This window comes from Schistocerca cancellata, chromosome 3, assembly GCF_023864275.1.
Source record: "Schistocerca cancellata isolate TAMUIC-IGC-003103 chromosome 3, iqSchCanc2.1, whole genome shotgun sequence".
Classification (NCBI taxonomy): domain Eukaryota; kingdom Metazoa; phylum Arthropoda; class Insecta; order Orthoptera; family Acrididae; genus Schistocerca; species Schistocerca cancellata.
The window spans coordinates 779,686,615-779,711,584 of NC_064628.1; positions in this window are offsets into that span (position 1 = coordinate 779,686,615).

The following is a 24,970-nucleotide window of genomic DNA, read 5'->3' on the forward strand; positions in this document are numbered from 1 at the left end:
TGGAATAATACTACACACAACAATCTTTATTCACTCACAAATGCAGTAGCATAACTCACGACGCTTCTTTGTTCAGCACTTCAAACAAATGGCGAATGACGAAAGCAAACGCCACTGCGATCTGTTGGCCAAACTTGGAACTACGCGAAGCGATGCCAAACGTTATCATTGAAGCATTGGGAAGCTCAAAAAAGCCAGGTATACTTAATGACGCCATTTGTAATCGTAGACGCAAAAAGGGTTAAGTGCAGGTGTGTAACGTAACCCATGTGCTTACGAGTAATCAGCCAGACTGAAGTTAGAGATGTTGAATGCAAGAGTAGTCTCAGCAGTGGAAGGGCTTTGCTAAAGACGGCGACAGGAGATTTTCACGGCTAACCGAGCGCGCCGAAAAGGGGAGCGGCCAGCGGCAGATAATACTCTGAGGAGCGAAAGTAACTGGCAATATGTTTCCAGTCATCAACAGCAAAATGTCGGTGTTGACAGGGCCAGGCGAGGGGTAAAGCTTTGTGTCGTGCAGTCACGAAAGGTACACGAGAGGGCCTTCGGCTCCGAAAGCCCATATCGGTGATGTTTCGTTGAATGGTTCGCACGCTGACACTTGTCGATGGTCCAGCACTGATATCTGCAGCAGTTTGCGGAAGGGCCGCACTTCCGTCACATTGAACGACTCTCTTCAGTCCTCATTGGTCCCGTTCTCGTAGGATGTTTTTCCGGCCGCAGCGATGTGGGAGATCTGATGTTTTACCGGAATCCTGATATTCATGTATACTCGTGTAATGGTCTTCCGGGAAAATCTCCACCTCATCGCTACCTCGGAGATGTTGTGTCCCATCGCTAGTCCGTCATCTACAACGCCACGTTGAAACTCAAATCTTGATAACCCGTCATTTTAGTGGCAGTAACAGATCTAACGACTCCGCCAGATACTTGTTGTGTTATATAGGCGTTGCCGTCCGCAGCGCCGTATTCTGCCTGTTTACATATCTGTATGTTTGAATACGATGGGTGTTTGAATACGAAGCCTATACCAGTTTTGGAGCTTCAGAGCAATGTATCCGCCTGCTTAGCTGAGTAGTAACGTGTCTGCGTATCACGCAGCGTGTCCGGGTTCGATTCCGGGTAGGGTTTGGGATTTTCTCCACTTGTGGAGTGGGTGTTGTGTTGTCCTCATCATCCTTCATCATCATCACCGGCACACATGTCGCCCAAGGTGACGTCTTCTAAAATAAGGTTCGCTACTCGGCGGCCGAACTTTCCCGAACGGGGCCTTCCGGCCAACAATGCCGTACCCTTATTTCATTTCATAATATGCATGGATTACAGGATGTTTGGAAAGTTACTGTGCAGTTCGAATATACGTTGGAAATGACGCCCACGGACGGCTGTTGAAGTCTGAACACCTGAAATTTTAATGGAAGCTAATTTTTGTAGACCTGACTGTTATATGCTTCTCAGCGGTCTAGGGCGCTGCAGTCATGGACTGTGCGGCTGATCCCGGCGGAGGTTCGAGTCCTCCCTCGGGCATGGGTGTGTGTGTTTGTCCTCAGAATAATTTAGGTTAAGTAGTGTGTAAGCTTAGGGACTGATGACCTTAGCAGTTAAGTTCCATAAGATTTCACACACATTTGAACATTTTTTCTTGCAGTTTGTAAGTCACTAAGCGTGTGTGAGCGATTGCGATACACTATAGATTTCACTACTCTCCAAATAAAAAGTGTGGTGGAGTAAAGTCGAAAGAACGAGGGGCAGTAGGTGTTTTGGAATGACACATTCCTCATAAAAATCTTGCAGAACACTCGTAATGTTGTTAGTTGTGGGTGTAGTAGCACCATGAGTAGTTGATTTCGTCATCCTTTAGCTGGCCACTGAAATCTTGGATCATTAAACAATAACATTCACTGTTCACGGTTTCTTAAAAAAAAAAGTACACCCGCACTCCAATTTCCTGATCATGCGGTGGCGTTTCAAGCAAACCTCGAGGATTATCCGTTGACCACAATCGTGTGTTTTGTACCTCAGCATTACCATGGAGGTGGGAACAGTCATCGTTTGTATAGAATGTTACAGCAAGAATATCAAAGGTGTTCCTCTCAACAAAACATGTATAAACCATTTGCAGTAACGGATTCGCTTTTTTTGAACGCTTCTTCAATCATGCATTGCTGTCACTTTATAGACGAAGAGTTTCAATATTGACCTTACCGCATTTTGCGCGGTTGCAAGCCCGATATCTTTTTCTTGTGCCAACTTGCACATTGATTTCGCTTTGTCTCTGCTCCACAGAATCAGATATATCCAACAACTGCTGTTCCTTTCGTTTAGGTGGACTACCAGTTCCTTCGGCATGGCAGCAAGAGAGGGGAAGAAAAACAATGTGCACTCCGTGTGCATACCGGGGGGAGTCATTCCAGATGTGGAAAGGGTCCTTCCGGATGCCATGAAGGGTACAGGGTGCACCCATCTGCAGGTTGTCGCTCATGTCGGCACCAATGATGTGTGTCGCTATGGATCGGAGGAAATCCTCTCTGGCTTCCGGTGGCTATCTGACTTGGTGAAGACTGCCAGTCTCGCTAGCGGGATGAAAGCAGAGCTCACCATCTGCAGCATCGTCGACAGGACTGACTGCAGACCTTTGGTACAGAGCCGAGTGGAGGGTCTGAATCAGAGGCTGAGACGGTTCTGCGACCGTGTGGGCTGCAGATTCCTCGACTTGCGCCATAGGGTGGTGGGGTTTCGGGTTCCGCTGGATAGGTCAGGAGTCCACTACACGCAGCAAACGGCTACACGGGTAGCAGGGGTTGTGTGGCGTGGACTGGGCGGTTTTTTAGGTTAGATGGCCTCGGGCAAGTACAGAAAGGGCAACAGCCTCAAAGGGTGCGGGGCAAAGTCAGCACATGCGGGGACCAAGCAACAATCGGTATTGTAATTGTAAACTGTCGAAGTTGCATTGGTAAAGTACCGGAACTTCAAGCGCTGATAGAAAGCACCGAAGCTGAAATCGTTATAGGTACAGAAAGCTGGCTGAAGCCAGAGATAGATTCTGCCGAAATTTTTACAAAGGCACAGACGGTGTTTAGAAAGGATAGATTGCATGCAACCGGTGGTGGCGTATTTGTCGCTGTTAGTAGTAGTTTATCCTGTAGTGAAGTAGAAGTGGATAGTTCCTGTGAATTATTATGGGTGGAGGTTACACTCAACAACCGAGCTAGTTTAATAATTGGCTCCTTTTACCGACCTCCCGACTCACCAGCATTAGTGGCAGAACAACTGAGAAAAAATTTGGAATACATTTCACATAAATTTTCTCAGAATGTTTAGTCTTAGGTGGAGATTTCAATTTACCAGATATAGACTGGGATACTCAGATGTTTAGGACGGATGGTAGGGACAAAGCATCGAGTGACATTATACTGAGTGCACTATCCGAAAATTACCTCGAGCAATTAAACAGAGAACCGACTCGTGGAGATAACATCTTGGACCTACTGATAACAAACAGACCCGAACTTTTCGACTCTGTAAGTGCAGAACAGGGAATCAGTGATCATAAGGCCGTTGCAGCATCCCTGAATATGGAAGTTAATAGGAATATAAAAAAAGGGAGGAAGATTTATCTGTTTAGCAAGAGTAATAGAAGGCAGATTTCAGACTGCCTAACAGATCAAAACGAAAATTTCTGTTCCGACACTGACAATGTTGAGTGTTTATGGAGAAAGTTCAAGGCAATCGTAAAATACGTTTTACGTGCCGAGTAAAACTGTGAGGGGCCGGAAAAACCCACCGTGGTTCAACAACAAAGTTAAGTAACTACTGCGAAAACAAAGAGAACTTCACTCCAAGTGTAAACGCAGCCAAAACCTCTCAGACAAACAGAAGCTAAATGATGTCAAAGTTAGCGTAAGGAGGGCTATGCGTGAAGCGTTCAGTGAATTCGAAAGTAAAATTCTATGTACCGACTTGACAGAAAATCCTAGGAAGTTCTGGTCTTACGTTAAATCAGTAAGTGGCTCGAAACAGCATATCCAGATACTCCGGGATGATGATGGCATTTAAAAAGAGGATGACACGCGTAAAGCTGAAATACTAAACACCTTTTTCCAAAGCTGTTTCACAGAGGAAGACCGCACTGCAGTTCCTTCTCTAAATCCTCGCACAAACGAAAAAATGGCTGACATCGAAATAAGTGTCCAAGGAATAGAAAAGCAACTGGAATCACTCAACAGAGGAAAGTCCACTGGACCTGACGGGATACCAATTCGATTCTATACAAAGTACACGAAAGAACTTGCCCCCTTCTAACTGCCGTGTACCGCAAGTCTCTAGAGGAACGGAAGATTCCAAATGATTGGAAAAAAGAACAGATAGTCCCAGTCTTCAAGAAGGGTCGTCGAGCAGATGCGCAAAACTATAGACCTATATCTCTGACGTCGCATTGTTGTAGAATTTTAGAACATGTTTTTTGCTCGAGTATCATGTCGTTTTTGGAAACCCAGAATCTACTCTGTAGGAATCAACACGGATTCCGGAAACAGCGATCGTGTGAGACCCAACTCGCTTTATTTGTTCACGAGACCCAGAAAATATTAGACACATGCTCCCAGGTAGATGCTATTTTCCTTGACTTCCGGAAGGCGTTCGATACAGTCCCGCACTGTCACCTGATAAACAAAGTAAGAGCCTACGGAATATCAGACCAGCTGTGTGGCTGGATTGAAGAGTTTTTAGCAAACAGAACACAGCATGTTGTGATCAATGGAGAGACGTCTACAGACGTTAAAGTAACCTCTGGCGTGCCACAGCGGAGTGTTATGGGACCATTGCTTTTCACAATATATATGAATGACCTAGTAGATAGTGTCGGAAGTTCCATGCGATTTTTCGCGGATGATGCTGCAGTATACAGAGAAGTTGCAGCATTAGAAAATTGTAGCGAAATGCAGGAAGATTTGCAGCGGATAGGCACTTGGTGCAGGGAGTGGCAACTGACCCTTAACATAGACAAATGTAATGTATTGCGAATAGATAGAAAGAAGGATCCTTTATTATATGATTATATGATAGCGGAACAAACACTGGTAGCAGTTACTTCTGTAAAATATCTGGGAGTATGCGTGCGGAACGATTTGAAGTGGAATGATCATATAAAATTAATTGTTGGTAAGGCGGGTACCAGGTTCAGATTCATTGGGAGAGTTCTTAGAAAATGTAGTCCATCAACAAAGGAGGTGGCTTACAAAACACTCGTTCGACCTATACTTGAGTATTGCTCATCAGTGTGGGATCCGTACCAGATCGGGTTGACGGAGGAGATAGAGAAGATCCAAAGAAGAGCGGCGCGTTTCGTCACAGGGTTATTTGGTAAGCGTGATAGCGTTACGGAGATGTTTAGCAAACTCAAGTGGCAGACTCTGCAAGACAGGCGCTCTGCATCGCCGTGTAGCTTGCTGTCGAGGTTTCGAGAGGGTGCGTTTCTGGATGAGGTATCGAATATATTGCTTCCCCCTACTCATACCTCCCGAGGAGATCACGAATGTAAAATTAGAGAGATTCGAGCGCGCACGGAGGCTTTCAGACAGTCGTTCTTCCCGCGAACCATACGCGACTGGAACAGAAAAGGGAGGTAATGACAGTGGCACGTAAAGTGCCCTCCGCTACACACCGTTGGGTGGCTTGCGGAGTATAAATGTAGATGTAGATGTAACAGTGAGCCTCTCTAATAAGTCGGCGAAGCACATTACGATGAGGTGCAGCTGTTGACGGGAATTTTTCAGCAAGTACCTCCTGCACTAAATCTGTGTATTTATCACCTTGTCGAAACACATGTTCACGAAGAAAAATATGCTCTACAGTTGAAAGAACCATAATTTAAAAACAAACAGAACATCTAAAAACTATATGTCGCATTGAAAACAATGGAAGGAATTAAAAACTAATCGCGTATCTATGAAAAACAGTTCTGCCAACTTGTGTCCTACCAACTTTACTCTGAACTTCCAGCGTTCTTAGTCCGTCGCGCAGTGCACAACATTCTTTCCTGAACTCTCTGTATTGTTACTGGGTGCTTCTGAAGAACGTCAAAAAGAAGTTCGTCAAACATTATTCAGCGGTGATGCTTGGTGTCGCTCTCCTGGCCAGAGGGTTGCTATACGAGGTCAGTCAAGAGAAATGGTTTGCGTGTTACCTGCCTGCACCGCCAACAATTGATTTGATAATGGTCCCAATCGTACTGCTATTGTTGATAAGACTGCTACGACGGCAAAGCGAATGGAGGAGATTACGCGCCTCAGCGTTGAAACGTCGAAGTAAGTCATAAATATAAGAAGGTCGAGCATACGGATCTAGTCTGTCTCCATAAACCACGGTCCCTCAAATACGAAATTGACGAGCTGGCAGAAATACGGGCTTACAGTCGTTAGGCTGCCATATTGCCATTGGCGATTCAATCCAACAGGAGTGACATGGAACCAAGTTACGGGTTAAATTGGCAGAAACGATAAGAAAAAGTTACTCTTCTGCGTTCGATGCTCTCAGCAACGGAGCTGTTAGAAAAGTTGCTACTGAAGACTGGTAGATACTCGTCAGTCCCACGCACCATATCAGGGAAAAAGCATGGCAGAAAGAAGCTATTAAAAAATCTTTACAAACCATGATTGTCACTGCAAGCATGGCAGGAGTAATGTAAGTAGAGTTTATCCATTGCTTTACAAAGAAGATGCGTACATCTACATACATACTCCGCAATCCACCATACGGTGCGTGGCGGAGGGTATCTCGTATCACAACTAGCATCTTCTCTCCCTGTTCCATTCCCAAACAGAACGAGGGAAAAATGACTGCCTATATGCCTCTGTACGAGCCCTAATCTCTCTTATCTTATCTTTGTGGTCTTTCCGCGAAATATAAGTTGGCGGCAGTAAAACTGTACTGCAGTCAGCCTCAAATGCTGGTTCTCTAAATTTCCTCAGTAGCGATTCACGAAAAGAACGCCTCCTTTCCTTCAGAGACTCCCACCCGCGTTCCTGAAGCATTTCCGTAACACTCGCGTGATGATCAAACCTACCAGTAACAAATCTAGCAGCCCGCCTCTGAATTGCTTCTATGTACTCCCTCAATCCGACCTGATAGGGATCCCAAACGCTCGAGCAGTACTCAAGAATAGGTCGTATTAGTGTTTTATAAGCGGTCTCCTTTACTGATGAACCACATCTTCCCAAGATTCTACCAATGAACCGAAGACGAATATCCGCCTTCCCCACAACTGCCATTACATGCTTGTCCCACTTCATATCGCTCTGCAATGTTACGCCCAAATATTTAACCGACGTGACTGTGTCAAGCGCTACACTACTAATGGAGTATTCAAACATTACGGGATTCTTTTTCCTATTCATCTGCATTAATTTACACTTATCTATATTTAGAGTGAGCTGCCATTCTTTATACTAATCACAAATCCTGTCCAAGTCATATTGTATCCTCCTACAGTCACTCAACGACGACACCTTCCCGTACACCACAGCATCATTAGCAAACAGCCGCACATTGCTGTCCACCCTATCCAAAAGATCATTTATGTAGATAGAAAACATCAGCGGACCTACCACACTTCTCTGGGGCACTCCAGATGATACCCGCACCTCCGATGAACACTCACCATCGAGGACAACGTCCTGGGTTCTATTCAGTTCTCTTCACTTCTATTCAGTTGAAAGTATAGTATGTGAGCAAAAGTATCTGTATAGCAAAATTATACACTCTGAGACAAAAAATGACGCACACGAAGAATTATCCAAATGTGACAGAAATCGGTAGATGTGATGTACATGTACAGACAAACAAATGATCACAGTTTCAGAAAAATGGAATGATTTATTCAAGAGAAAGGGCTTCACAGGTTGTGCAAGCCAAATGACACGTTCGTCCTCCTCTGCCCCTTATGCAAGCAGCTATTCGGTTTGGCACTGATTCATAGAGTTGTTGGATGTCTTCCTGAAGGATATCGTGCCGAATTATGTCCAATTAGGGTATTAGATCCTTAAAGTCCCTAGCTGGTTGGAGGGCTCTGCCCATAATGCTCCAAACGTTTTCAATTGCAGAGAGATGTGCGGGCGTGTATTATCTTGCTGAAATGTAAGTCCAGGTTGGCTTGCCATGAATGGCAACAAAACGGGGCGTAAAATATCGTCGACGTACCACTGTGCCGTAAGGGAGCGCGGATGACAACCAAAGGGGTCCTGGTATGAAATGAAATGGCAGCCAAGCCCATCACTATTGGCTGTTGGGCAGTATGGAGGGCGAAAGTCAGGGTGGCATCCCACGGCTGTCTGGGGCGTCTCCAGACAGGTATCCGTTGGTCATCGGAGTTCAGTTCGAAGCGGGACTCATCACTGAAGACAATTCTACTCTAGCCAATAAGATTCGTGGCCGAAAACGTGTCTGGAGGCGCCACGGACGACGGTGGTATCAACCTGACTGTCGCCTGCCCTGCAACCCGATAATCGGGAGTTATGTTTTGGGATACCACTTTTTCATGGCCGGACTCCTATGGTGACGGATACACATCGTACTAGATCGGCATGTTCAGGTAATGATGATGGAGTGATGAGCGATCACGCACCCTTCTCTCCAAAGTAAATCAGAGGGGTTCGACGATATTGAGATTTGATGACTGTGTTGGTCAAGGCAAAAGCAACAACTCAACCTCATCCTCACAATACCAACCCTGGATGGTGCGAACTGTGTCAACAGGGGCACTGTCGTCTTGGGACACATCATGATTTGGGAACAAAAATTGTAACGTGGGATGAACCTTATCATTCAAAATGTCACATAATCTTTAGCAGTAATGCGACCTTGCAGAGTAGCCATGGGGCTCTTGGATACAACGATAAGACTTCAGAAATCATCACCGAACCCCTACAATGTTTCACTCTTGTGACGTCAACTCGGCTAGATGTTGGAAAGATATGAAACAAGATTACGCAACCAAAGAATTTTTAGCATATTGCAACCCTGTCAGCAACTGTGATAGACTAATATTTTGAGGAATCAGCCTCAGTTGCACAAATTTTCTGGTCTTTACCAGGTTTCGGCTAAATTAATCTAGCCTTCTTCAGAAGCATAAAATTACTGTAACATGCCAGAGTAAGGCACAGTCAACATTAAAATTAAAACCTATAGTACCGTGGTACCATGTTGAATAAAATTACTTAGCTGAAGTCTAGCCCCAGCATATCTTCACCACGCAGTCGGTTGGCAGCGGCAACTAACGTTAGTTGCCCGATGGAGGACTCGAAACTTCGACGGGTGTAGCCATGTGAACCACGGCAAGGCACCTTAGACCACACGGCTACCGTGCACAGCACAATCAAACGGACCATTGTTTTGCAAAGAAATAAACCTGAGAATTTAGATGTGCTTTTGCTGTCGGGCGTGGTCGGCACTTGGATGGGTGACCATCCAGGGTTCCATGCACTGTTGCCATTTTTTGGGGTGCACTCAGCCTCGTGATGCCAATTGAGTAGCTACTCGACCGAATAGTAGCGGCTTCGGTCAAGAATACCATCTTACGACCGCGAGTGCTGTGTGCTGACCCCACGCCCCACCTATCCACATCCTCCACCAAGGATGACATGGCGGTCGGAGCGCTTTTTTTATTACAATTTAATGGCATCAAGCATTTGAGGAGCTTAGACCTCATAAGCAGTTACTGGAAAGTATTAATACACCCAGAAAGTCGAAATTACACTGCATTTCTATACAGCAGTAGGAACTATCAAGAGAACCCTATTTGGTTTGAATGTATCGCCTGCCGCATTTATGTCAGCAGTTGATCAGGTATTAAGGCCAGAACTATCTAAGTCCATTATTGTCTATATTGATTATTCTAGGCGCGCAGTCCGGAACCGCGCGACTGCTACGGTCGCAGGTTCGAATCCTGCCTCGGGCATAGATGTGTGTGATGTCCTTGGTTTAGTTAAGTTTAAGTAGTTCTAAGTTCTAGGGGACTGATGACCACAGATGTTAAGTCCTATAGTGCTCAGAGCCATTTGATTATATTTTAATTAGTTCAGAATCGTGGGAGGAACATATCGGCATCTTATATTGTGCCTTTAGTGAGTTGGAGTCAGCACTTCGACAACTCAGCTATTGAAATTACTAAACTAAGACGTAATCTGCACCTTGGAATCGGAGCTGCAGAAAACTTGTGAAGATATTCGTTTCGACTTATCAATATCAATTCTATGTTATTCAGAATGAACACAGTAATCTCACCTAACTCAAATGACAGTGAATTTGGCATCGCTTCAGTTCCCATCCATTTGAAATGTGCAAGGTTGATGGCCAAGTGAGCACCGCACGACTGCCTTAAAAAAAAAAAAATTACAGTGTGGAAAATATAATCCACTATTACTAAGAGAGAAATATTGATCATCATTTGGGGATTTAATAAATTTCGATTCCATCTACTTCGCACTGACCACAAACCATTATCATTTTTAGTGAAATGCAAAAAGGTTGGCAAAATGGGCACTCGCACTTCAACAATGCGACTTCGAAGTTGAATATATAGCAGGTAAAGATAATATTATTCCTGACGTTCTGTCTCGATTACCTGAAACTCTAGGAGAAGTAAATACAGAACACCCAATGGTGAAAGAAATTTGTGTGAACTACGTGAAGCTTGTAGCAAATGAGAAAGATATTAAGAAGTTAATGAGGAACATTAAGTTCGAACAGGATGCACATGAGGTCTTGAAGATGATCGGATACAAGTGTGACGATCGCTTAGAAGTGAAGATCTGCATCAGGATTTATTATACCAGAGTAAGCCCACTGATATGGCGACTCAGACGAAGGATATATTGTTACGGCCCGGCGCGTGTGAACGATCATCTCTGAAACGGCGAAGCTCGTGTGCTGTTCGCTTGCTACTGTCTTGAGCACCTATGGAAAGTAGTTGAAGGTCAGTGAAACCACGAGTAGGCGACGCCTAATCACATCGAGGTCTGAGATTGGACAATGCTGCCTACTCAGATGATCACATTTCTTGTTACTCCAGGTCGATGGATGCGTCCAGATAAGCCGTCATCTAGGAGAATAGCTGCTCGAAACATGCACCGTACCATGGGTGCAGCTCGCTGGTAGCAGTATTATTCTCTGGGGTAGGCAGTATTATTCTCTGGCCTTCCGTGGGACCTGTGGTAGTAATAGAAGGCACCATGTCGGCTGTGGTCTGCGTAAACACTGTTGAGGACCATCTGCACCCTTTCATTCTTGACGTCTTCCCCGACAACGATGGCATCTTCCAGTAGGATAATTTCCTTTCCCAAAGGTCATAATCGTGCTACAGTGGTTTGAGGTACACGACAGTCAACTCACGTTGATATCTTGTCCACCAAATTCGCCTTATCTGAACCCGATGGAGAGCATCTGGAACGCTCTTGGGCGCCAGCTCCGAGCCCACAAAACACCAACACGAAATTTACTAAAAATGTGTGACATGTGCGTGGATACCTGGTACCACTTACCTCCAGAAACCTACCAACGACTTGTCGAATCCATGATAATCAGAATAATTGCTGTATTGCGTTTCAAAGGCGAAACGAAACGCTATTAAGCAGGTGGTCATAACGTTTTGGCCCATCAGTTTGTTTTGGGAAGCGGTTGGTCGTATTACTAGTTCCCTGAGCGGGCCTCAGCAGGACGCTTTTGAGTTCACACCATAAATAGTTCGTATTATACGCCTTTAGACACGGAAAACTTTAGCATGGTTTGATGAGTTACCTCTAAACATGATATTTATGGAGTTATGAGATGCTAGTTTTTTATTTTTAAATCACCTATGGTTGACAACAAATGCATTGCAAATAAAGAAATGCTAGTTTTTTTATTTTTAAATCACCTATGGTTGACAACAAATGCATTGCAAATAAAGACGTTTTGAGCTACTACAGCTGCTGCTTGGTATGCTCCTAAGTGAACTTATTATCCATTTGTAGTCCCATGAATTAAACACCCTCAATGTACTCTATAGGCTTATTATTTATTTTATGGATATATATACACTCCTGGAAATGGGAAAAAGAACACATTGACACCGGTGTGTCAGACCCACCATACTTGCTCCGGACACTGCAAGAGGGCTGTACAAGCAATGATCACACGCACGGCACATCTGACACACCAGGAACCGCGGTGATGGCCGTCGAATGGCGCTAGCTGCGCAGCATTTGTGCACCGCCGCCGTCAGTGTCAGCCAGTTTGCCGTGGCATACGGAGCTCCATCGCAGTCTTTAACACTGGTAGCATGCCGCGACAGCGTGGACGTGAACCGTTTGTGCAGTTGACGGACTTTGAGCGAGGGCGTATAGTGGGCATGCGGGAGGCCGGGTGGACGTACCGCCGAATTGCTCAACACGTGGGGCGTGAGGTCTCCACAGTACATCGATGTTGTCGCCAGTGGTCGGCGGAAGGTGCACGTGCCCGTTGACCTGGGACCGGACCGCAGCGACGCACGGATGCACGCCAAGACCGTAGGATCCTACGCAGTGCCGTAGGGGACCGCACCGCCACTTCCCAGCAAATTAGGGACACTGTTGCTCCTGGGGTATCGGCGAGGACCATTCGCAACCGTCTCCATGAAGCTGGGCTACGGTCCCGCACACCGTTAGGCCGTCTTCCGCTCACGCCACAACATCGTGCAGCCCGCCTCCAGTGGTGTCGCGACAGGCGTGAATGGAGGGACGAATGGAGACGTGTCGTCTTCAGCGATGAGAGTCGCTTCTGCCTTGGTGCCAATGATGGTCGTATGCGTGTTTGGCGCCGTGCAGGTGAGCGCCACAATCAGGACTGCATACGACCGAGGCACACAGGGCCAACACCCGGCATCATGGTGTGGGGAGCGATCTCCTATACTGGCCGTACACCACTGGTGATCATCGAGGGGACACTGAATAGTGTACGGTACATCCAAACCGTCATCGAACCCATCGTTCTACCATTCCTAGACCGGCAAGGGAACTTGCTGTTCCAACAGGACAATGCACGTCCGCATGTATCCCGTGCCACCAAACGTGCTCTAGAAGGTGTAAGTCAACTACCCTGGCCAGCAAGATCTCCGGATCTGTCCCCCATTGAGCATGTTTGGGACTGGATGAAGCGTCGTCTCACGCGGTCTGCACGTCCAGCACGAACGCTGGTCCAACTGAGGCGCCAGGTGGAAATGGCATGGCAAGCCGTTCCACAGGACTACATCCAGCATCTCTACGATCGTCTCCATGGGAGAATAGCAGCCTGCATTGCTGCGAAAGGTGGATATACACTGTACTAGTGCCGACATTGTGCATGCTCTGTTGCCTGTGTCTATATGCCTGTGGTTCTGTCAGTGTGATCATGTGATGTATCTGACCCCAGGAATGTGTCAATAAAGTTTCCCCTTCCTGGGACAATGAATTCACGGTGTTCTTATTTCAATTTCCAGGAGTGTATATACAGTTCATAGCAATATTTTTCAAAATGAAGTACAAAAGGAATCTCTGGTTTCATTTGACTTTGCAGTGTCGTGTCAAAAGAGTATCCGTTCCAGTGTTGTTGGAGAAGCATTGATGATATCCTTCCAGTCTCCACTGAAACATCTCTTGGGACATTCCTCTACAATGTCATCAATGGTCTGCTCTGAAGCTTGGCAGTCACACAACGGCGTGTCAGACAGATCCCATTTGTACGCGAGGACTTAGTTCTTCCGTATCCAGATCGGATTTTGTTCAGTTGACACCAATTTCTTTTAGCAGTTGCGATCCTGATGTATGTGTGGGTCATCGAGGCCGTGACAGCGCATGCTGGTGTTGTTTCTCCACTTCTCCTTCCACACATGTCCAGTCGTCACTGGTTGGACCTCACAAGGTGTCCAGAATAGTTTTCTTGACTTGAGACACGCGATTGGAGGAATGAGGACAATTGCCTGGGTAGATAAACTTTTGGGAACACACTAAGTTATCAATCTTTTCCGATTTACAGGTTTCTGCTTCTTGTCGTTTCAAATGTGGTGGAGCAATTTTACCAAGAGCAGACAGCCAAGATAGAGGAGTTCAGCTCAAGGTGCCCTTTATGATTTTCATGGTATCATTCAAATGAACATCCACCTCACTGACATGTGTACTCTTGTACCATACTGGTGCGCAATATCAGCCACAGAATATATAAGAGACAAGGCCACTGTACAGAGAGCGTCAGTTTGAGACGCCCCCCCCCCCCTCCCTCAAGACGTTACAGCCAGTTTCCAGATAATGTTGTTCATGGTCTTTAATTTTTCTGCTAGTGACGTCAGGTGAGTCGTGAATGAAAGTGAACTATCCAGTGTCATTCAGAAATACTTAGGGCGAGGATTGTTCTGCGTAGCAGAACTTCTTGGATACAGTTTCTAGCATGTCACTTATATACAAGTTGAACAACAGTGGGGCAGGACAGATGCTTGTGGTAGACCGTTCATGATTACGTATGACTTGCTCGTTTTGTCATAAAGGCAGAGGCGAAAATACCGGTTGTTCAACATGAATGGACAACACTGTTGTTAGCCTCAAGTAAGATACAGTTTGCTTTAGCTTTAGCATTGGTACATCCAGCCACACTATCATAAGCAGCAGTTAGATCCTCAAGCACTACTGAAGTTTTTAGTCCTTTCCGGAGATCAGCTTCGATGTAAGATGTGAGCGCCAGTACCTTCTCACATCAGATACGGTTTTGTCTCAAGCATGCTTGGTGGAAAGGCACTTTACTTTAAACTGTTCGGTAAACCCTATTGTAGATAAGACGTTCTAACAGTTTATAACAGAAACTCAGGAAGGCAATTGGACGATAGCTTGAGGGATCGTGTTTTGGTTTTCCTTGTCTGCAATCCTGCAAGGTTTTTTGGTGTCATAAATCAGCTTGTAATATTAGAAATATGTACTGAGGGAAACTTTTAACATGTTTGGTGACGAAAGAATTGACGCGTACGATTGTTAATCGTAATTCAAAAGCTACGACATGGTCGTGGATTAAAACAGTGACCGAGGAAGTGCAAAGCAAATTTCTTTTATTTTCATCAATTATCTTAGTAGGGTCGCACTCTACCAAAACTACAATTTGGTAATTTTGATACACTACATAAATGAAGGAGTAAATGGTAGGATTACTGGTAGAACTGGTAGGGAAAGAAACATAAACGAACGTGTAAGACGATAAACTAAGAGCCGACAACTTCTCTTTGTTTGTTTGGTTGTTTGTTTTGCACGTAATTAGAGCTGCACATCGTTCACTGTTAGTTGTGTATTTTACATCCTTACAGAATATAAATTGCTTTTTATGAGTAATAAAAAGTAGTTTATCACGTAACTTCTGTGTTTTTATGTAACCAAAGCAATTATTTTTTATGCAAGTACAATTTACATGCACAAACATAAAATATATATAATTGGTGTTTTCATGCTATATTCAACAGAATGTTATTCATAATAATCAACGACAAGAGTTTCTTGTCATTTTTGATGAATGTGAAAGTTGCTTATGAATGGCAGAAACAAGTTTTATGTAAGTTCGACGAAGCATTGAAGCGATGTTTGATATATTTTTGTTTTGTGTTTTTTTATTTTACCATTTTATTCTGGAAACTCCGTTTTCTATCGCTATTTGATAAATCTGTATTGTTTTCTTTATTTTTTACCACAACATCCCTCTATTCCACATTACAAATCAACAATTTTCGAATAAAACCAGAATTAAACATTGACAGTTTCAGTTTCGATGTAAATACTGTTTATTCTTAAGTAACAGGCAGGAGGATAACTATGTAGAACAAAAATGTTCCATAGGTTACTCTGCCCTTTACATATCCTGCTAGACAGTTCACCGCTTCCGGTTTCTACGGAAGTCTAGTAAGCCGCATACGTAAGGAAAGCGATCATTACGAAGTAATGCCCAATAGATAGGTAACACACCCAACGTACTAGTAACATGGCTACGAGATGAACCGATCGAAGTTACCAGGATAACTGTCGTAGTCTATGCTAACGAAAGGTAGTCTATGGTAGCCTACAGTAATTTTACAACTGCAGTCGTTAGACCAGACCAGCAATGACCAGCTTCAGGTCTGTTTTATAGCAGTCTTAATATAATAAATCCTTGGTGGCATCGTCACAAAATATACACAAAATCAGCTTAGCATCATCGCACATATTTAAAACTAGGCTACAGTGCCGGCGGAGTCACATTATCAACAGCGCTACTGGTTTTTGTTATGAAAAGTAGCACAGTGCGCCGGCACTGTGGCTTAGTTTGCACCTCACTTACGGCGATGCTAAGCTGATTTTGCGTATTTTTTGTGATGATGTCACTACGGCTTTATTGTATTAGGACATGTCATAAAACAGATCTGAAGATGGTCATTGATGATAGAAACCGGTTGTCTTAAGAACCAAACGTCTTGTGATCGCTGACGAAAATAAAAGAAATGTATTCAGTCTAAATATCGTATTTTCTGATTGTGAAGATAAAACGAAAGGTCAGGGACTTTTTTTGCTTGAATACCACTGATGCGAAGCTCATCTCTCTGCTGCTGGCACTACAAGGAATACGTCCGTGATTCAGGATAGCTGCTGCCCCGTTCGCAAGTCTCTGGTTCCATCTCGCTTTTTTCCTCCGGAGATGTCTGCAAAAGAAATGAGCAAACACAGATGTTGAAAAGGGGAGCATGTATATTAATGAGCACAAGGGCTTACTCCGATTGCCCCTGCGTCTGCGACTGCGTCTGAGGCGACCTTCTTTGCTCCCCCCCCCCTCCCCCCCTTCCCACTCCGCTCCCCACCTCTTCCATCTTCGTCCCTTCCCTAAGCCCCGGCAGCTCCAACTGGCCAAATCCCCTCGCCTCGGCACTACGCACCTCCTATCGCGACGGGCGTCCGAAAATAAGAGCGAGAGGTTCCGATTGATGGTAATCGGCGAGTATCCACGGTTATAAAGCGATTTCGGCTATGAAATGTGACCGTTTCATTTAAGTGAAGCTATTCAATTTCAAGGTTCCGTGCGCTTGGTTCCCCGCCCCCCTTCCCCCACCTCTCTCTCTCTTCGCCGCTCTCTCATTACGTGCCCCATTAGCTGCGTAAGAAACAAATGACTACAAATGGCGAAGGAGCGTGCGAGACGGGGCAGAGAGGTAGGTGGCGGTACATCACGCCGCTATCGCTGGCTCGCCATCGGCCCCGTTTTCTCTCCTTCTCTCTCTCCCTCTCTCGCACACACACACGTGCGCGCGGGCTCTCTTGCTTCCCTTCTCCCTCCTGGCCACGCTCTTTTTTTTCTCGCTCCCTACCACGGCCGGTCGCTCCCGCCCCCCCTGTTACGGCCGAGGCACCGGTTTCGGCGTGAAGGAGCAGCGCGGTAGGGGGGTGTATCTACGTGTGTATATACATGTACATCTGGAATGGTCGACCGTGGCGCCTCCACTCGTCCGGAAAATGAAACCGGCCGGTCTCAGGGGCGGGCCCGGCGGCCGCCCGGCCCCACCCCCATCCTCCTACGCCGCCTTCGCTTTCGATGCGGTCTTGCGGCGGGAAAAGAGCGCTCCATCATTTCCGGGCTAATGGTTGCCATTACAGCTCGACCCGGTCCGGGCTCGGCTGATTCACCATCCCGGTGGCCGGGTAGCGCCTGCTCCGGTGGCGCTGCCGCATTATCATACGAAAGGACTCTCTCGGCTGGGAGGACTAATTTCTGGTCCGAGGCCTTCGGGGTCCACTTAGTACGCTCCTAACAAGCGACACTTTTTTCCGGTTTGTCACGGCCGGTGCGCCTACTGTCGCCCCCTGCAGTATCGGAGGCTCGGTCAGAGCACAAAGTTTCAATGCAGCCACTACATTTATACATTAACTAAGACTTTCGCTCTACCAAAAATACGGTTTGGTATGATGTTAGGAAGAGCTCCGCTTGCAGCTTGTAAAATTGTTGCTTATTAAAACACGACCGGTTCCGCGGCTTCAAGCCGCATCATCGTGTGGATCTACACGGTAAAATGCAAAGTACAGTGTCACTACATTTTGTCCATATCAAAATTACACTACTGGCCATTAAAATTGCTACACCAAGAAGAAATGCAGATGATATACGGGTATTCATTGGTCAAATGTATTATACTAGAACTGACATGTGATTACATTTTCAAACAATTTGGGTGCACAGATCTTGAGAAATCAGTACCCAGAACAACCACCTCTGGCCGTAATAACGGCCTTGATACGCCTGGGCATTGAGTCAACCAGAGCTTGGATGGCGTGTACAGGTACAGCTGCCCATGCAGCTTCAACACGATACCACAGTTCATCAATAGTAGTGACTGGTGTATTGTGACGAGCCAGTTGCTCGGCCACCATTGACCAGACATTTTCAATTGGTGAGAGATGTGGAGAATGTGCTGACCAGGGCAGCAGTCGAACATTTTCTGTATCCAGAAAGGCCCGTACAGGACCTGCAATATTCGGTCGTGCATTATCCTGCTGAAATGTAGGGTTTCGCAGGGATCGAATGAAGGGTAGAGCCACGGGTCGTAACACATCTGAAATGTAACGTCAATGCGAACAAGAGGTGACCGAGACGTGTAACCAATGGCACCCCATACCATCACGCCGGGTGATACGCCAGTATGGCGATCACGAATACACGCTTCCAATGTGCGTTAACTGCGATGTCGCCAAACACGGATGCGACCATCATGACGCTGTAAACAGAACCTGGATTCATCCGAAAAAATGACGTTTTGCCATTCGTGCACCCACGTTCGTCGTTGAGTACATGATAGCGGGTGCTCCTGTCTGTGATGCAGCGTCTAGGGTAACCGCAGCCATCGTCTCCGAGCTGATAATTCATACTGCTGCTAACGTCGTCGAAGTGTCCGCGCAGATGGTTGTTGTCTTGCAAACGTCCCCATCTGTTGACTCAGGGATCGAGACGTGGCTGCACGATCCGTTACAGCCATGCGGATAAGATGCCTGTCATCTCGACTGCTAGTGATACGAGGCCGTTGGGATCCAGCATGGCGTTCCGTATTACCCTCCTGAACCTACCGATTCCATATTCTGCTAACAGTTAGTGGATCTTGACCAACGCGAGCAGCAATGTCGCGATACGATAAACCGCAATCGCGATAGGCTACAATCCGACCTTTATCAAAGTCGGAAACGTGATGGTACGCATTTCTCCTTCTTACACGAGGCATTACAACAATGTTTCACCAGGCAACGCCGGTCAACTGCTGTTTGTGTATGAGAAATCGGTTGGAAACTTTCCTCATGTCAGCACGTTGTAGGTGTCGCCACCGGCGCCAACCTTGTGTGTACGCTCTGAAAAGCTAATCATTTGCATATCACAGCATCTTCTTGCTGTCGGTTAAATTTCTCGTCTGTAGCACGTCATATTCCAGGTGTAGCAATTTTAAAGGCCAGTAGAACGTCTAAAATTTACACACAACGTTAAAAGATCATAGGCATACACGTCGCTCCTTGTCAAAATTTACTATTCAGAGAATATCGTTAATACTATGACGTGCGAAAGGTAAAGAAACCGTGCTCCATTCCTTAAAATCTGCCTGCATCTATTCAGAAAAAAGAAAATGTTTTATATTCAGCGGATGCTAAATGTTTTTTTTAAAAAAGAGGCCGGATTGGTGTTAATGAATTGTCACTGCTAACATGATTAGATGCAGGCAAATTTTAAAGAATGAGCACGTTTTCTTTAGTTTTCGCTCGCCATAGTACTGGCGATATTCTCTGAATAGTAAATTTTGACTAGGAGCGGTGGGTATGCCTATGATATTTTAACATTGTGAGTATATTTTAGGCATTCCTTTATTAATTTTCATGTCCACAAAATGTGGTGACCCTGTACTTTGCTTTTTACCATGAAGGTTCATCTGATGATGCGGCTTGAAGGCGCGAAACCTGTACTGTTTTAGTAAACAACTATTTTACCAGCTGTAAGCGGAGCTCTTCCTAACATCATGCCTTTCAACAGCTGCGGTTGCTCGGATTGGAAAATAGTTTACGCTTCGGTAGTTTTGGTACATTACATAACGACGTATTTAATGGTAGCATTATGCTGTTATTGATAGTACTGGTAGGGAAAGAAACATAAATTAACTTGTGGGAAAGAAACTGGGAGCCGAAGATTTCTCATTGTTTTTTGTTTGTTCTGCACATAATTAGAACTGCACATCGTTCAGTGTTAGTCTATTGTCTATTTTATATCCTTACAAGACACAAATTGCATTTTATAAGTAATAAAACGTAGATGATCGCGTAACTTCTGCGCTTTTATGTAACCAAAGCAAAGAAATTTTAAATTCAGCATTTGAGAAATCTTTCACGCAGGAGGATCGTACAAACATACCGCCGTTTGAGTCTCGTACAGATTCCCGTATGGAGGACATAGTGATAGACATCCCTGGGGTTGTGAAGCAGCTGAATGGGTTGAAAATAAATAAATCGCCAGGTCCTGATGGGATTCCAATTCGGTTTTACAGAGAGTACTCTATTACGCTGGCTCCTTACTTAGCTTGCATTTATCGCGAATCTCTTGCCCAATGTAAAGTCCCGAGCGACTGGAAAAAAGCGCAGGTGACGCCTGTATATAAGAAGGGTAGAAGGACGAATCCTCAAAATTACAGACCAATATCCTTAACATCGGTTTATTGCAGGATTCTCGAACATATTCTCAATTCGAATATAATGAATTTACTTGAGACAGAGAAATTGCTGTCCATGCATCAGCACGGCTTTAGAAAGCATCACTCCTGCGAAACGCAACTCGCCCTTTTTTCACATGATATCTTGCGAACCATGGATCAAGGGAATCAGACGGATGCCATATTCCTTGACTTCCGGGAAGCGTTTGACTCGGTGCCCCACTGCAGACTCCTACCTAAGGTACGAGCATATGGGATTGGTTCCCAAGTAAGTGAGTGGCTCGAAGACTTCTTAAGTAATAGAACGAACCCAGTACGTTTTCCTCGATGGTGAGTGTTCATCGGAGGTGAGGGTATCATCTGGAGTGCCCCAGGGAAGTGTGGTAGGTCCGCTGTTGTTTTCTATCTACATAAATGATCTTTTGGATAGGATGTGCGGCTGTTTGCTGATGATGCTGTGGTGTACGGGAAGGTGTCGTCGTTGAGTGACTGTAGGAGGATACAAGATGACTTGGACAGGATTTGTGAGCCGGCCGCGGTGGTCTCGCGGTTCTAGGCGCTCAGTCCGGAACCGCGCGACTGCTACGGTCGCAGGTTCGAATCCTTCTTCGGGCATGGATGTGTGTGATGTCCTTAGGTTAGTTAGGTTTAAGTAGTTCTAAGTTCTAGGGGACTGATGACCACAGCTGTTAAGTCCCATAGTGCTCAGAGCCATTTGAACCATTTGAAGGATTTGTGATTGGTGTAAAGAGTGGCAGCTAACTCTAAATATAGATAAATGTAAATTAATGCAGATGAATAGGAAAAAGAATCCCGTAATGTTTGAATACTCCATTAGTAATGTAGCGCTTGACACAGTCACGTCGGTTAAATATTTGGGCGTAACATTGCAGAGCGATATGAAGTGGGACAAGCATGTAATGGCAGTTGTGGGGAAGGCGGATAGTCGTCTTCGGTTCATTGGTAGAATTTTGGGAAGATGTGGTTCATCTATAAAAGAGACCGCTTATAAAACACTAATACGACCTATTCTTGAGTACTGTTCGAGCGTTTGGGATCCGTATCAGGTCGGATTGAGGGAGGACATAGAAGCAATTGAGAAGCGAGTGTTACGGAAATGCTTCAGGAACTCGGGTGGGAATCTCTAGAGGAAAGGACGCGTTCTTTTCGTGAATCGCTACTGAGGAAATTTGGAGAACCAGTATTTGAGGCTGACTGCAGTACAATTTTACTGCCGCCAACTTACATTTCGCGGAAAGACCACAAAGATAATATAAGAGAGATTAGGGCTCGTACGGAGGCATATAGGCAGTCATTTTTCCCTCGTTATGTTTGGGAGTGGAACAGGAAGAGAAGTTGCTAGTTGTGGTACGAGGTACCCTCTACCACGCATCGTATGGTGGGTTGCTGAGTATGTATGTAGATGTAGATGTATTTTTGAAGCATTTACCGATTACATGCACAAACATTAAACATTATTTAATTACTGTTGTTTTTTGTCCTCAACAGAATGCTTATCACGATGGAAACGAAATGAAATGTCGTGTGGCTAGGGCCCGTCAGATAGACCGGTCGACTGGTCCAAGTCTTTTTAGTTGACGCCACTTCGTCGACTTGCGTGTCGATGGGGACGAGATGATAGTGAAGACAACATCCAGTCCCTGAACGGAGAAAGTCTCCGACCCAGCCGGTAATCGAACCCGGGGCCCCTTTGCACGGCAATCTGCCGCGCTGACGACTCAACTATCGAGGCGGACCTTATCATGATCAAAGGCAAGTATTTCCCTTAATTATTGATATGTGCGAGAATTGTTTATCAATAACAGAAACATACAGGGCGAGTCAGGAGGAAAGGTAAATGCTTTGAGCGGTGATGCTAGTGGTGATTCTGAACAAAAAACTCCTAATAAACATGCCCTTTTCTTAACCGTTTCCGGGTAAGCCAATGAAAACAACTAGGAACGGGAAAAGTGTAGCGTCGTCCCTACTAACCGTGTCAGTACGCAGTTCAGTTGCGCATGGTGCAGTTGTTTATCTCAAGTCTCAGTCAGACAGTGCTTGTCGTAGTGCTCTGTACTACAGTGCTGTTACGTGAACAACGAATACAGCTTTGTGCAGTGAAAATGCCTCGGATCTTCACACAAGCAGAGTATGCTGGCATGGTGTTTGTCTATGGTTTCTCCAATGGGGATTCCAGAGCTGCTGAGCGAGAATACCAACAACGATTTCAGAATCGCTGAGTGCCACATAGCAGGGTGTTTCACAGACTCCGTGACCGTGGTACGCTTCTCAGCGAAATTGTTGTCTCTGAACGTCCCGTACAACAAAGTCTTAATGAAGTTGAGAACATTCTTCAAGTAGTGGAACGCAACCCTACTACTAGCTCTAGAAGAATTGCTGCCCGACTTGGTATTCCACAAACACGAGTGATATGCACAGTACACGAGCACGGTCTGTACCCCTTTCATCGGCAGAGTGTACAACATCTGAGTGAAGGAGATGCTGCCGCCCGACAAGAATTCTGCCAGTAGATCATTGCCAATGAGCGATTAATTCCACGTATTCTGTCCATTGATGAGTCAACATTTACCTGCAACGGAATCAACAACACGCGCAGCTGTTATGCATGGGCATATGAAAATGTGCACGCTAGTGTGGAAACGAATTTTCATCGACGTTTCTCAGTCAACGAGTGGTGCAGTATTATTGATCACCAACTCATCGGTCCAGTTGGGGACACTTACTGGGGCAAGATAACTTGAGTTATTTCAAACCGTGTTACCAGAATACTTGGAGGATATCCCTTTGGAGATACGAGAACCACTTGTATGAACATCAAGAGCTCAGATGGAAACCCAGTTCTAAGCAAAGAAGGGAAAGCAGAAAGGTGTAAGGAGTATATAGAGGGCCTATACAAGGGCGATGTACTTGAGGACAATATTATGGAAATGGAAGAGGATGTAGATGAAGATGAAATGGGAGATACGATACTGCGTGAAGAGTTTGACAGAGCACTGAAAGACGTGAGTCGAATCAAGGCTCCCGGAGTAGACAACATTCCATTGGAACTAATGACGGCCTTGGGAGAGCCAGTCCTGACAAAACTCTACCATCTGGTGAGCAAGATATATGAAACAGGCGAAATACCCTCAAACTTCAAGAAGAATATAATAATTCCAATCCCAAAGAAAGCAGGTGTTGACAGATGTGAATATTACCGAACAATCAGTTTAATAAGCCACAGCTGCAAAATACTAACACGAATTCTTTACAGACGAATGGAAAAACTAGTAGAAGCCGACCTCGGGGAAGATCAGTTTGGATTCCGTAGAAATACTGGAACACGTGAGGCAATACTGACCTTACGACTTATCTTAGAAGAAAGATTAAGGAAAGGCAAACCTACGTTTCTAGCATTTGTAGACTTAGAGAAAGCTTTTGACAATGTTGACTGGAATACTCTCTTTCAAATTCTAAAGGTGGCAGGGGTAAAATACAGGGAGCGAAAGGCTATTTACAACTTGTACAGAAACCAGATGGCAGTTATAAGAGTCGAGGGACATGAAAGGGAAGCAGTGGTTGGGAAGGGAGTGAGACAGGGTTGTAGCCTCTCCCCGATGTTATTCAATCTGTATATTGAGCAAGCAGTAAAGGAAACAAAAGAAAAAATCGGAGTAGGTATTAAAATCCACGGAGAAGAAATAAAAACTTTGAGGTTCGCCGATGACATTGTAATTCTGTCAGAGACAGCAAAGGACTTGGAAGAGCAGTTGAAGGGAATGGATGGTGTCTTGAAGGGAGGATATAAGATGAACAACAAAAGCAAAACGAGGATAATGGAATGTAGTCGAATTAAATCGGGTGATGCGGAGGGAATTAGATTAGGAAATGAGACACTTAAAGTAGTAAATGAGTTTTGCTATTTGGGGAACAAAATAACTGATGATGGTCGAAGTAGAGAGGATATAAAATGTAGACTGGCAATGGCAAGGAAAGCGTTTCTGAAGAAGAGAATTTTGTTAACATCGAGTATAGATTTAAGTGTCAGGAAGTCATTTCTGAAAGTATTTGTATGGAGTGTAGCCATGTATGGAAGTGAAACATGGACGGTAAATAGTTTGGACAAGAAGAGAATAGAAGCTTTCGAAATGTGGTGCTACAGAAGAATGCTGAAGATTAAATGGGTGGTTCACATAACTAATGAGGAGGTATTCAATAGAACTGGGGAGAAGAGAAGTTTGTGGCACAACTTGACCA